This window comes from Petaurus breviceps, unplaced genomic scaffold, assembly GCF_028583685.1.
Source record: "Petaurus breviceps papuanus isolate PSGF00001 unplaced genomic scaffold, PetGlider_PUasm1.0 37, whole genome shotgun sequence".
Taxonomy (NCBI): domain Eukaryota; kingdom Metazoa; phylum Chordata; class Mammalia; order Diprotodontia; family Petauridae; genus Petaurus; species Petaurus breviceps.
Window position 1 is genome coordinate 21,695,668 of NW_027186296.1, and position 14,689 is coordinate 21,710,356.

Genomic DNA, 14,689 nt, shown 5'->3' on the forward strand with positions numbered 1-14,689 from the left:
GGCCTTGAACTTGGGTCTTCCCTAGTCCAAAACCAGCCCTCAGTTACCTCCCCCTCTCCCCTCAACCCCTCATCTCTGGGAAAAGGTGCTGCAATTTTTTTTTAACCAGATTATTGCACAATTAGAGAATAAAAGCTTAAAATGTAAATGTGTGGTAAGTGTAACTCATCAACCCTTAAATTAATCAGAGTATAAATAGGTCAAGATCAGTTCCCCTTTGAGAGGGGGCAGGGACTGGAGAGCAGGAAGAACACTAGGGAGGGGGATAGGTCACACAGTCATTGAGGAGGAAGTGGGTTAGGAATACCACTCTCTTCAAATTTTTGCCAAAGGTGGACCCTGTGGTCAAACAGAACCTGTGTGGCTTGGCAGGAACATTGCCCTGGAGCTGTGTGACACAAGAGGTTGTTTTGCATGATCTACCATTATTCGTAATTTGGCTAGCCCATTTTTTCCTTTTTTTTTTTTTTTTAAACAAGGCTGATTTCTTAAAGGAACCTCATTTCCAGAGGATTTTTTAAAATGACATCTAGGTAGCTATATGACCTTGGTCATGTCCTTTAAGGTGATTTGTTTCTCAGTTTTTACATCTGCAAATATGACTGCAAATCTCTGCTTGTTTTGCAACCTCAGTGCTTACCAAAGTGCCTGGGATACAGTAAGTGCTTAATAAATGTTGATTGATTGAATTTAATACCTACTCCATGGAATTTATGGGAGGACAGCTAGGTGGTGCAGTAGATAGAGCAATGGCCCTGGAAATCAGGAGGACCTGAATTCAAATTTGATCTCTACACATACTGAGGAGGGATGGCTCCCAATAGGTTTGGCAGGAACTCTGATCTTATCTAAGACCAGAACCTGAGATTCAGTCTGGAAAGAATTCAGCTCAGCCTTACTTGGAAGTCAGAGTTGAAAAAGTTTATTATACAGCGGGCAAGGATCCTTAGGGGACCTGCAAGTGAAAGGGGGCATACTTTTTTTAAAGGCTTTTACTTTTAAAGCGTAGGGCTGCCATTGCCAGGGCTGACAGGATGGATGCAAGGGACTTCAGTGCATAGATAAAAGTTAGGGCTGACTGAGAGGAACTTGTGACTTCAGTGCATAGATAAAAGTTTGAGGAGTTTAACTTGGAGATGAGATTTGGGCCAGACAGGAGGAGACATGAGGAGATTAAGTAAGGACAAATGAGTCACAAGTTGTTGCCCAGGCAGAGTGCAGATAGGGGGAAGGGGCAGAGTTTGAGGCTGGGAAAGGGATTTTACAGATTGGTTTTACAAATTGCTATTATAATTTTACAATACAAATTGCAGTTACAATTGTTTTACAAATTGATGTTACAGACTGATGTTGCCATTTGGTTTTACAAATTGCTATTACAGATATATATCCCAAGCACCCCATCATATACTAGATGTATGACCCCGAGTAAGTCACCAACTCCAATTGCCTCCCCCCCCCCCAAAAAAAAAGATTTATGGGAGGAAAATTTTATATGTTATATACATGAAGTTACTCTAAATACAGATATTTGAAAAGCTATATAGGAACAGTATTGTTGAAAATTTCATATTGATGTTAGTTTAAGGGTTTTATTCAGACTCTACAGAGGATTATAATTTAAGAATTCGAAGAGACCAGGAATGGATTCTTAACTCAGGGTCCATAAACTTGGTTTTTTAAAAAATATTTATACATATTTTAATACAATCAGTTTCCTTTGTAATCCTGTGGACTTTATTTTAAGCATTTACAAACATTATTCGGAGAAGGGTTCTGTAGGCTTCACCAAACTTCGAGACACACAAAAAAGGCCTGCCTTTGAGATCATCTAGTCCAACCCCCTGATATACGGATGAAGAAACTGGGGAATCAAACCTGGAATAAGTGCTCTGCTTAGGGCCATATGGGGTCTAAAATGGCAGATCTGGGATCTGAACCAGGGTCCCTGGACTCCAATCCCAGAAGTCTTTCCAATGTTCCACCTTCAAGCTTTCAAAAAAAAAAAAAAGCAACATTCAGAACAATATCATCCCAAATGAAGCTAACTCATTTTGTAGCCGTTTTTAATATTTTAATTGTTATTAAATGGATTTTTCTCCCCATAAGATCTACACCTTAGGGAATTGCCATTCTCCTTGGATGCTGGTTTCTATAGTTCTCATTTTTTTTAAGTACTTACACTAATATAAGAATATAATCTGAAATCAAGGATCTATAAATTAGTCTAGCCAAAGACCAAGTCATTGCTTATTTTCTCTTTAATTCTTATCAAAAGGATTTTTTGTTTGCTTAATTTGGAACCTTAGCCCAGTGGTCAATAATCTCTGGTCCATGGGTCAGATTAGGCCCCACAGATAAGTAACCAAGCTGACAGCTGCTTCTCAGGACCATGTGCCAGGGAGGCACCTCTCCTTTGAGAACTTTCCTTCATCCAGAATGAGGAATGTGAGATCACTGTGTTAAAAAACGCCAACACTGCACATGGAAATCAATTGCAAGTAATGCAGTATCTCTAATCCTGAAGAATGGATAGTGATTGCCTTCATGAATATGGGTTATAGTAATAAAGGAGACAATTGTACAGAACAATTGTAAGAAGAATGCTAAGCCCTTCCCTACCCCTCCAGCTGTAACTGGGATGAGGGAGGACAAATGCAAGATGGGAGGAATCATAGGCTTAAGTCCAAGGCTTCAGAGTGTAGGAACCTGATGAATCCATCATCCTCGTGTGTTTTCCCTTTCTCCCTGCTACCTTTCTAAGAAATAAAGACACTAAATTCTCTAGATACAGCACCTAGTGGAAGAGAGAGAGCTCCATTTGAGAGTCAAAAAAAAACTGGATTCTAGTTCTGCCATGCATTCTAGGTGACTCTGGATAAGTCATCTAACCTCTAAGGGTCCTCAGGCAAATCTCTAAAACTAAACTACAGATGAGTTGTCAATCTGCATAGGAGACAGGAGTTACTAATGGGGTACAGGCTCTGGCAACCTGCTTGAACTCTGAATCTTCCCATTTTATGAAACATTTGTGGGAGGCCATAAGCCTTTCAATGTGGCTCAGCCCAAATCTCTATTCCTCCTTAGTCCAGCAACTTCCCACCCTTTAATCACTCACTTACAGGAGTCTGACCTCATTGACTCCTCCTGAAGACCCTCACCAAACTCTTCCTCTAGACCACTCCTAGATTCCTCCCACAACCTTTCCATGTGTGTGAGAGCGCCATAGAATTTTCCAATACAAAGAGTCTTCCCATTATGGCAAACTTTTAATAAGCTTTGCTCTTCTTTGGCTGAGAGAAGACTTGAGTCGAATTCATTCGGCAGGACCCGGCATGTTGGTATTTTGGGGTCAAGAGCACCCCTAACCCTATGATGACCTCTTCGTTACCTTACTGGGTATTCCCCACATGTTGCATGAATCACTGCCGTTGTTGTTCATTTGTGTCCAACTCTTTGTGGTCCCATTTGAGGTTTACTTGGCAGAGATACTGGAGGGGTTTGCCATATCCTTCTCTAGTTCATTTTATAGATAAGGAAGCTGAGGCAAACAGGGTCAAGTGACTCAGCCTGGGTCACACAGGTAGTGTCTGAGGACAGATAGGAACTCAGGAAGATAAATCACAGACAGGACCAAAAAAAAAAAATCCTTCTTCTCTCTGATTTAAGCATTATCATTCACTGGGAATCAATTTCTCATTAACAGATAATACAAGTCCCTTTTAGCTCCTCTGAGGCTCAGTTAAAAAAAAAAGCGCATTTTTAAAAGGAGTTAACCGGGTGATTTCTAAAGTCTTTTCTATATCTAAAATTTTCCAATTTAGACTTTAAATGAGTACTGGTACATTTTCCCCATAATAGTTCTCTCATGATTTTACCTTTGTATGTAACTGGTCCAGAACCCATCTCCCAGGGCTCATACCTGAAAACTAAAACTGCCAGGTTGAGGCAGAAAGAACGCCGGGCCTGTAGCTAAGAAGATCTGAGTTCAAATGTAGCCTCAGACACCATGTGACCCTGGGCAAGTCACTTAACCAATTTGCCTCAGTTTCCTCAACTGTAAAAGCAGAATAATACAACGTACTTCACAAAGCTGGGAGGATCAAATAAAAAATATTTGTAAAGCATTTAGTACAGTGACTGGCACTATAGGTTCCAGATAAATGCTTATTTCCACCCCTACCCCTTGCAAGTGGCAAAACCATTTAGCCATAAGGTCATTAGAGTCAGAGGGACTTTAGAAGTCATCTAGTTCAAACCCCTCCCCCAAAGAAGTTAAGTGATTTACTACGGGTGACAGGGGCAGTAACTGGCAGGACCTGAAGCTTTTTTGACTCCAAATCCAGTGCTACAACCATTGGTTAGGAGATCAATGAATGATTTTCACATTTTTCCCATCATAGAAATACCCTATAACAATGAGCAATTCATCTCTAATTTAGAAAGCTGTATGAGGCACTTATAGATTAAGTGATGTATCCATGATCCCAGAGTACTCCCCAAGCTAACTTCCACCCAGGTTTTCCTGACACTAACCTCAGCCTTCCATCCACTCCCTTCTATCCAGCTTGCCTCAGAAACTTGGGAATCCGAAATCTGAATAAGGGATTTCACCTAATCTTTTAGTCAGTCTCCTCTTCTGACGCCCGCCCTCACATTTTCACGTGAGGGATCAATCACAGATGACCTTCATCACGCTCGCCAATTAACCAATCAATTGGCCAAATTATTTCGAATTGCACTTCCTAAACCCGTTTTTCCACAAATATGGGACACGGATATCATTCTGTTCTAAACACCTCTGGCTAAAATGCAAAGTAGTAATACGTGCCGTGGTTCACACGAATTTCAGTTCAGCTCAAAGAACCAGAAATGGGTATGTTAACCAGCTTGCTTTATTCTATCCAAGATTTTTCAGCTCCTCCCCAACGCGCCCAAGCTACTGATTCAAAACAACAGGTTATTATTATGTCCTGAGCACATAATCCATAAGATACAGAAATCTCCCCAGCTTCTTAACTTGGGGTCCACAGATTCCCAACAGATTTCAGGGCTAGTAGCTATGATCAAAACTGTCGTGGACAACTGCAATTCAGCCCCCCATTCATTCACTTGAAGAACTAAATACTTAAAATAAGACCCCTTATCGGACTCCAACCAAAGTCCAATTCCTTTAGTGTCTCTTTCACTTCCTCTGAAGCCTTTTACTTACCAGGTAATGGGGTGCTGCTGATAATGAAGCTCTGTCTTGCCCGGCGAGTGGAGCAAGCCAAAGAATAAGAAAAAAGAGCTTCCAGCGCCAAGAGGTCCCCAGCTGCATCAGGGATGAGACGTACTTAGACAGTGAACAGAAGGAGGCTCGTGGAGGGAGGAGTCAGAAGGGAAATAGACTAACTGGGCTTCGGGAAATACCCACGTGAGTCTGCCTGGGATGCTGACTGAAACTGACTTGAAAGAGAAGTTATTGCAGGTCTTCCTTGGCTTGATTTGATATAAAGCCTCCCAGACCTGACCCGAACCAGGTGATTTGGTTTTCTCATATACCTTTTAAAATTGTTTAAGGAGCAGTGAAGGTGACGCTGCGGATAGAGGGCCAGGCCTGGAGTCCGGGAGATTTTATCTTGTCGAGTTCCAATCCGACATCAGACGCATACTAGCAGTGTGACCTTGGGTAAGTCACTTAACCCTGATTGCTTTCCAACTCCCAAAATAATAACAATAAAATAAATAAAAATGAGATTGTTTGAGGGTATGGTGTAATGGGGCAAGGTTGAGTTTAGAGTTAGGAAATCTGGGGTTGGGTTCCAGTTCTGCCTTTGAACTTTATACAAGCTATTACTTTAGGTAAACAGTTTAGCCCCCCCCCCAGTGCCCCAGGCAACTCTCAAAGTTGAACTCTCAAAGGCAAACTCTCAAAAAAAAAAAATTACTCCGAGGGAGGGAGTTGCCATACCAGCTACAGAAATTGTGTAACTCTTCCCCTTCCCCCACCCCCTCCCTGCCCCAGCCTAGAATTTGACTCCACCCCATCCCTCTGGTTCCTTCCTCTTTAGCTTTTAGAACACCAAAATCTGATTTTTTTTTAACATGTGCTTTTTTGAATACCTGGTTTCTCCTTCTGCCTCTATCTTTTCTGGCCTATTATCAAGCTTGGTTTATTGGATTAAGAATCCTTGGAGATTATCTAGTGTCCAAACACCTTATTTTTACAAATGAAGAAACTGGAGCCCAGAGAGAGATGGAGCAACCTGTCCAACATCACAAAAATAGTAAGGATCACTTCCAGGACCAGTTGTGTGGCCATGTGGAAAGTACAGTGGATCTGGAATGAAGTGACTTGGATTTTCATTTTTGCTGTGACAATTATTACAGAGGCAGCTGGTAGCCCAATGGATAGAGCTCTGGGCCTGGACCAGGAAGCACTGAGTTCAAAACCTGGCAAAGATACATACTAATTGTGTGACCCTGGGCAAGTCACTTCACCTCTGTTTGCCTTAGTTTCCTCATCTGTAAAATGGAGATATTAGCACCTATCTCCCAAGGTTTTTGTGAGGATCAAATGAAATAATAATAGTAAAACACTTAGCACAAAGCCTGGCACATAGTCAGCACTCTATAAATGTTAGCTATAGTTTCATGAGTACTTAACCTTTCCAAAACTCAGTTACTCATCTGTAGCATGGGGATAAAAATAGAATATGATCAGGACCTAAGGTTTCATTGACATAGGGAACTCCTGGGAGGGAGAACTCCCTCCATCTATGCAGATTGGCATTTTCTCTGTAACTTGCAGGTGTAGAAAGTTGCCTAGAGAACAGAGAGGTACACTCACATAGTTTGGGTCATACAACTTATAGTAGTCATCAATAGATAGATAGTAAAGGTAGAACTTGAACTTTATTGCTACAGAAGGCAGCTCTCCCTCCCCCTTCCTTGCTATGACAGGCAAGGTGGCACAGGGAATCTAGAGAGATCTAGGTTCAAGTGCACATTGTGATACATATTCTCAATATAGACCAAGGCAAGTCACTTAAGCTCTAAATGCCCCAGACAACATTCAAGATATAAATTGCAGAACTGTATCTGACCCATGTTGGTAGCAGACGCTTCCTCCCCCATAGTCCATGCATCAATGAAACCACAGGTCCAGGTTAAAAACAAAATTAAATCTGAGAAAAGAAAAAAAGAATGAAGAGAGGTACAGAAGCAAGCAGTAAATTTTCATTAAAATTACACTTTAAAAACTTGTTTATTTTAATATATGTCCTTGTTAATGGTTATTAAGTTCAGAATTTGAAAAATAAAGGAAAATGCTTCCATGACCCCACTTGCAGTATGGTTTCAAGGAAATTACTCTGTAAAATATTCGTGTTCTCCTGGTTTAAGATGTATCTGGTAGGGGCGGCTAGGTGGCACAGTGAATAGAACACCGGCCCTGGAGTCAGGAGGACCTGAGTTCAAATCTGGCCTCAGACACTTAACACAAAAAATTAGCCATGTGATCTTGGGCAAGTCACTTAACCCTAATTGCCCTGCAAAAAAATTAAAAATAAATAAAAAAAATTTTTTTTTTAAAAGAGCTATCCAAAAGTGAAATGTGTTGCCTATGGAGGTAGACAGTTCCCCACTTATTGGAGGTTTTAAGCAGAAGTTAAAAGATTATAGTATATGCTATAGTGAGTATTCTTTTGGGGAGACATGGTTTGGAATGAATGGCAGCTGAGGTTCCTTCCAATTCTAAAATTCTGTGGTGCTGTGAAATCATGTCTAAGAATAAACTTAGTCCTGTTTAAAGACTCCCATAATAGACACCTGAGGCAAAGATTCAAACTGAAAACTGTCTCATTTTAAACCAGTGAAATTACAGCTAGCATTAAGACATCTGCACCTAGCTGTGGCCAACTTAACTATGAAGGGCAGCTTTCCTAGATGTGAAAACAGCAAGGGCACCCCACGTTCCTGTCACCTTCTGTCAGTCTCATACCCCACAGACAGCATGGCTTTGTGCCAATTATCAATTTACCATCTCTTTCACTTAAATTCATTTTTCAAAGAAGGCAAATTGGAATGAGATGTTTGGAAAGTCCTTGAGCTGGGCATGGTGGTATATACTGGGAATGTCAGTTACTTGGGAGACTGAAGCTGGTAAATTCTGAGCCATGGTGGGCTAGGCCAATCTGGTGTCCAAACTAAGTTTAGCATTTATATAGCTATTCCCTATATCCTTGGAGTAACCAGAGGCTACTACAGGAAGACTGGCTGGCACTGACTCATGGAAAACCTATCCCTAAAACAGGGGTTCTTAACCATTGCTGTGCCATGGACCCCTTTGGTGCTCTGCTGAAAACTCTGGACCCCCTTTTTCACAATAATGTTTAAACATACAGGAAATAAAATACACAGGATTGTGGAAGAAACCAAGTATAAAGTTCTCAAAATATGTGGATCCCAAGTTAAGAACTCCAGTTTAAAGCATCTCCTCTGTCTGCTTTGCTGGTGTCTGGACTTCATACAAGTTAGGTCAACAAACATTTATTAAGCACCTGTGTGCCAGTCACTGTGCTAAGAAGCCTTTTATTTCACAATTAGAGAAAAGGCTTAGGCTTCCATTATCAAGTGATCAAGGGAGACAGACTAAGGGCACTGTACAAATTGAGTCATTCATTCAACAAGTTCTGATTAAATCTCAAGAAGATTCTTGATTTTTGAGAACCATCTAGTTCTGGAACAACAGAGCTATCTACAAAGGTCAAAGCAGAACTTTGAAGAAGAACCTTTTCTCTCCTTGTCTAGGTATCAAGAAAGCAAAGCTATTCCTCAAAAGAGCACTTTTCTTTAGCAAATAGAATGAAAACTCTTGTCATTCTGGTTCCACTTAAAAATTATGAAGACTGGCGGCTAGGTGGCACAGTGATTAGAGCACCAGCCCTTGAGTCAGGAGGACCTAAGTTCAAATCCAGCCTCAGACACTTGACACACTTAGTAGCCATGTGACTTAACCCCAATTTCCCTCCAAAAAGCAAAAAAAGAAATAATGCTTCAGTTTTGGATAGTGAGTAAGAGCACCGGCCCCGGCGTTGGGAGACCTGGGATCAGTTCCGGCCTCAGATACTTTGCACCCACACAAAAATAACTGACCGTGTAACCTTGAGCAAGTTACTTAACCCCAATTGCTTAAAAAAAAAAATTATGAAGATTTTTGATTAGTACTTATCAATAATCATGTGGGAAAAATGCAATCTCTCAATCACTAAAAAATAGAGAAATGAAAATTAAAGCCAACTTTGAGTTTTTCCCTCAAACCGATCAACTGGAAAGATGCTACAAGAGAAAAATAACAAATGTTGGTGGGGCTGTGGGAAAGCAGGTACACCAGTAGAGCTATGAACTGGTTCAGTCATTTGGCAGCAGTTTAGAACTTTGCCTAGAAAGCTACCAAATTGTGTGTGTGTGTGCGTGTGTGCGTGTATCCTTTGACCTCACTATACACTACTAGGCCTGTACCCCAAGGAAATCAAAGAAAGAGGAAAAGGATTTATCTAAACAAAACTATAGCAGCTTTTTTTCATGTTACCCAATAATTGGAAACTAAGGGGGTGTCCTACTGGGGAATGGCCAAACAAATTGTAATATAGGAATGTAATGGAATATTATTGTGCAAAATGATAAGATGGTCAGTTTCAGAGGAAACTGGGAAAATCTTTATGAACTGTTGCAGAATGAAGTGAACAGAACTAGGAAAAGGATTTAACATTCTAGAGAAAAACAACTTTCAAAGACTTTAAAACACAGATCAATAAAATGATGAACCATGAATCCAAAAGAATGAAGATGACATGATAGTCCTAACAGAGGTGATGAACTTAAAATGCAGAAACAGATATATATATATATATATATATATATATATTTTTTTTTTAGATATAGCTGATATGAAAATTGTTTTTGCTAGAATGTGATAATATGTATTAGAGGATTTGTTTGTTTGCTTTTAAAAATTTGCTTAATGGGGAGAAGGTAGTCCAGGGGTAGGGAACCTGCAGCCTCAGGACCACATATGGCCTTCTAGGTGTGGCTCTGAATTTAGTCAAAGAGTTGCACTTGAGGGCCTACAGGGCCACATATGGCCCCAAGGCCACAGGTTCCCCACCCATGGGTAGTCATTCATTCAGTCAATTAACTAGCATTTATTAAGTGTCATTTAGGAGCCAGGGTAGCTAGAATGTGAACTCATTCAATAGGAACTCATTTTCCCAAGTTCAAATCCAGTCTCAGATGTGACCTTATGCAAGTCACTCTATGTGACCTTAGGCAAGTCACTTAACCCTGTTTGACTAAGTTTCCTCATCTGTAAAATGAGCAGGAAAAGGCAATGGCAAACCCTCCTCCCCCCAATATCTTTGCCTAGAAAACCTCAGTGGGGCCACAGAGAAGTAGACACCATGACCAAACTGAATTGTGTGCCAGGCTAAGTGGTAAGGCTACAAAGAAAGGGGAAAAAAATTAGTCTCTGATCTCAAAGAACCTATAGTCTAAGGGAGGAGACAACTTGAAAATAACTATGTATAAACAAACTATGCATCAGATAAATTGAGGATAATCTCAGAGAGAAAGGAATGACTAAGGAAAACTGGGAAAGACTTCTTGAAGTAGGTAGTTCTTTAGATGACCCTTGAAGAAAGCTAGAGAAATTAAGAGGAAGAGATAAAGAAGGAGAGGGGATTAGTTAAAAAAAAAAATTGTCACTGCAAAATATTTTTTTAAGTTTCAAATAAACAGAGAATAGATAAAAGAAAAAAAAAGAAACATGAAGAGAGCCAGCATTGGCACTGGGCAAAATTATAGCTAAAATTTGTCTTCAACCCTCACCCTAGGTACCCCTTTCTTTGCACCTTTTAACTATCATGTGCTGTCTTTTGCACATCTTCTCATATAACCAGTATTTGCCTAGTCTAACCTTGGAAGATAATCCTAAAACTCTCTCTATAGAATGATTTTGATATCAGAGAGGCAATGGAGTGTAGTATTAAAAAGTACTGGACGTGAAGTCTTGACAGACCTGGTTCCAATCCCATCTCTGACATTTACTAGCTACATGACCGTGAACAATTCACTTAACCTGCATCTGCTTCTGTTATCTTATCTGTAAAAGTGTATTGTGATACCTGTGGTACAGAAGAAACTTTTAAGCCTCTTTTTGGTATTGTGGACTCTTTTGGCAGTCTGGTGAAGCCTGTAGACACCTTCTCAGAATAATGTTTTTAAATGCACAAAATAAAATACCATTATAAAGAAAATCAACAATATTGAAATACTGTTATCAAAATAGTTTAAAAACAGATTGAAAAACACTAAGAGTCATGAGTTCACGATATACTTCACAGGGTTTTTGTAAGGATAATGAGATCTATGTACAATGCTTTGCAAACCTTAAATGCTATGTACACCAGCTATTATTATCTGTCATTTACAATTTAGTATGGCTCTAAATCAAAGTACTACCTTTCCCAGAGGTATTTACTCCTCTTGATCACTTAATAAGGGCTCATTAGGTATAAAACTGGGACGGCTAGGTGGTGCAATGGATAGAGCACCAAATCTAGAGTCAGGAAGATCTGCATTCAAATTTGGCCTCAGACACTTAACTAGTTATGTGACCCTGGGCAAGTCACTTAACTCCTATTTGCCTCAGTTCCTCATCCACAAAATACATCAGAGAAGGAAATGGCAAACCATTCCAATATCTTTGCCAAGAAAACCCTCCCATAGATAAATTCATGGGGTCACAAAGAGTCAGATACAACTGAACAACAACAAAGGTATACAACAATTTATCTTTTTCTTTCATGGTTCAGGGTTTCATCAGCTACTTTCAAAATCATGGAAAAGTAACATGAGAGTCTATAGAATTTTATAACTGGAAAAGTCCATAGGAAAAAAAGTCTTATTTAACTTTTATATTTTACAAATGAGGAAACTGAGGTCAGAGTGATTGTGAGTTTTGTTAACATTTAGTTAGTCACAGAACTAGAATAGAACACAGAACTAAACTGGCTCCGTCAGTGTTCTGTTTATCAAACCAATGGTTCTCAAAGCAAAGTGTAGGGATCCCAGGGAACGTCCAAGACCCTTTCATGAGATCCTTAAGATCAAAATTATTTTCATAATAATACTAAGACATTTTAATTTCTAACATAGCAAATATTAATAGCTGTAACCCACATAAACAAAAGATCTTTGGGGTCCTCAATGGTTGAATGTAAAGGGATCCTGAGGCCAAAAAGTTTGAGAACCACTGGTCTCTAGACCATGATGCGGCTGTTTTTCCAAAAGTAAAGTGTATTTAGGACAAAGGCATTTGAAACTGGTAGCATCACTTCTGGATTAAGAGTAAAGAGACCTGAATTATATTCCTCCCTCACTTGTTAACCTTGGAGCCATTCATTTCCTCATCTGCAATATGAAGATAATACCTGCTCAAGGCTCAAATGAGATAAAGTATACAAAAGTAAAAGTACTTTGAAAAGTATAAAGTGATGTTATAAGACAACTTCAAAAGGCTCATGATGGAAAGGGCTATCCATATCCAGAGAAAGAATTATGGAGTCTGAATGCAGACTGAAGCAAACTGCTTGCTCTCTCTCTTTTTCATTTTGTTTTTTGTTTCTTTCTTGTTTTTCATCCCATTGGTTATAATCCTTCTTTACAACTTGACTAATGTTTAATGTGAAGGTATATGTAGAACCTATATCAGATTGCATGAGACCTTGGCGGGGGGGAGGAGAGAGAAGAGGGCAGGGGAGAAAATTTGGAACTCAAAAACTTGTGGAACTCAATGTTGTAAACTAAAAGTAAATAAATGTAAAAGAAAAGAAAAGAATAAATTGCCTGGCACAATCTATTGCTGTCTTTTCCCTTTTGGACCATGTCACCTAAGAGCTAATGGTACAATACATACAGAACTATTGAGTCCCCAGTTATTTGAGCTGTTTGAGCATGTACAATTGATCCATTGGTGCAACTTTTAGTTGACTCTAGGTGATCTGTTTACTTCCATGTAAATAACCTCAATTTGGGTTCAGAACTTTAAAGTTCCCTTGCAAAAGTTCACCAGAGACATAACTCAGTAAGTGACTGCCTTTAGTTCTTGAGTGTTTGAGGGATGTTTGAAAGAATTTTTGTGACCATGGCCTATCATTTCTCATGGATGAGCTATATGATAAGAACATCTTTCATTCCAAAGGATTCCAATAATGAGCCACCATCTATTCAAATGGACTGTCAGCCCTATGTTGGATACATATTCATTACTTTGCTCATACTATTTATTTACCTACAAAACATGTTTGTAGGAACATAAAAATAAACTTCTTCATGGGCCATTTTATATTTTTCTTTGCTTCACGAGCATGGTCAAAGAGTTCATATGATCCTCATTAGAAATGAAGGGGAACTTTAAAGGTGAAATTCAACCACCTCATTTCATAGATGAGGAAAATAAGATGCAGAGAATTGCTTGCTTGGAGTCACACAGTTAAGTGTCTCAGGTGAGATTCAAACCCAGGGTTTCCTGAATTTCTGCTTTTAAATATATTTCAGAAAAAATGAAACTTCTATTTATGTACTTATATATTATGTCATAACAAGTCACATAAATGAATGTCAAATGCACATGGCTTTTAAATTTCCCTGGAGCTGTTCCATTGACAGCATGGTAAAGTGGATAGAGTACAAGGCTTGGCATTAGGAGGCCTGGGTTAGAATTCCTTATCAGGTATGTGTGATCACAAGCAAGCCATATAGCTTCTCTAGGCTTCCATTTTCCTCATCTGTAAGATTCAAGGGAGGGGCAGATTGGACTAGATGACCTCTAAGGCCCCTTCAACTCTGAATCTATAAAGTTTCCAGAGCTTCAGTTTCCTCATCTGTCAAAAGTAGTAATAATAGTAGAGATACTACTTTCATTCCCTACTTCACAGGGTGAAAAAGTGCTTGGCAAACCTTAAAGTACTGTATAAATTGGAGTTCTTATTACACCCTCCAAAGTATGAGTGACCCATATGACTGGACTGCAGAATATTCTTTAGGGGGCGGATAGTTGGCACAGTGAATAGAGCACTGGCCCTGGAGTCAGGAGGTCCTCAGTTCAAATCCGGCCTCTGACACTTAACACAAAAACTAGCTGTGTGACCTTGGGCAAGTCACTTAACCCCAATTGCCTTCCAAAAAGCAAAAAAATAAAAAAGAATATTCTTTAAAAAGATAATCTCTGTAAGAGTATAACTCATGTTTTTTTATTGAGCCTAAGTAACTCTTTCCAGAAGTCTAAGACATAGCATATTTTCCCCCTTACTGGTCTGACAGAGACACAGGTGTTTATTGCTAGATGGAATGTAATTACTCTAATTGGAATGTGGCTATGACATCCAGACAGCACACACTTCAGTCTTACAAAACAATCATTATTTTTTGCTTCAAAGCTTTAAAAAAATATATAATGTTGTATGAATTAGTTGTTCCTGGATATATCGTTACATTCAAGAATTATTTTAATACATATTTATAATAACTTCAAACATTCAAAAATCAGTAATTTCATCATTATGGCTACTTCCTATGTATTTCTGGATCACAACACCCCTTTACCATGGTTTTGTTGTTTTCAGTCTTTTCTGACTCCTTGTGACCC

The 14,689-nt window shown here is 39.4% G+C and overlaps 1 protein-coding gene and 1 long non-coding RNA gene across 4 annotated transcripts in view; one reads left to right on the forward strand and one right to left on the reverse strand.

Moving 5' to 3' along the window:
* ATOSA (atos homolog A) overlaps nucleotides 1-5,347 on the reverse strand; it is a 130,731-nt gene extending 125,384 nt beyond the window's left edge. Inside the window, exons 1-2 of one of the 2 annotated variants that reach the window (XM_069098081.1) lie at nucleotides 5,213-5,346; nucleotides 1,879-1,992 (exon numbers count right to left, since the gene is read on the reverse strand). The gene's annotated coding sequence lies outside the window, so the exon portion shown is untranslated. Of the gene's footprint in view, nucleotides 1-1,878; nucleotides 1,993-5,212 lie in introns of both variants that reach the window. The other variant, XM_069098077.1, reaches the window with a different exon arrangement.
* A 54-nt stretch (nucleotides 5,348-5,401) lies between these two features.
* The window catches only part of LOC138169012 (uncharacterized), a 70,121-nt gene continuing 60,833 nt past the window's right edge, over nucleotides 5,402-14,689 (forward strand). Inside the window, exon 1 of one of the 2 annotated variants that reach the window (XR_011170250.1) lies at nucleotides 5,402-5,671. This is a non-coding gene — a long non-coding RNA (uncharacterized lncRNA). The remainder of the gene's footprint in view (nucleotides 5,672-14,689) is intronic. The other variant, XR_011170251.1, reaches the window with a different exon arrangement.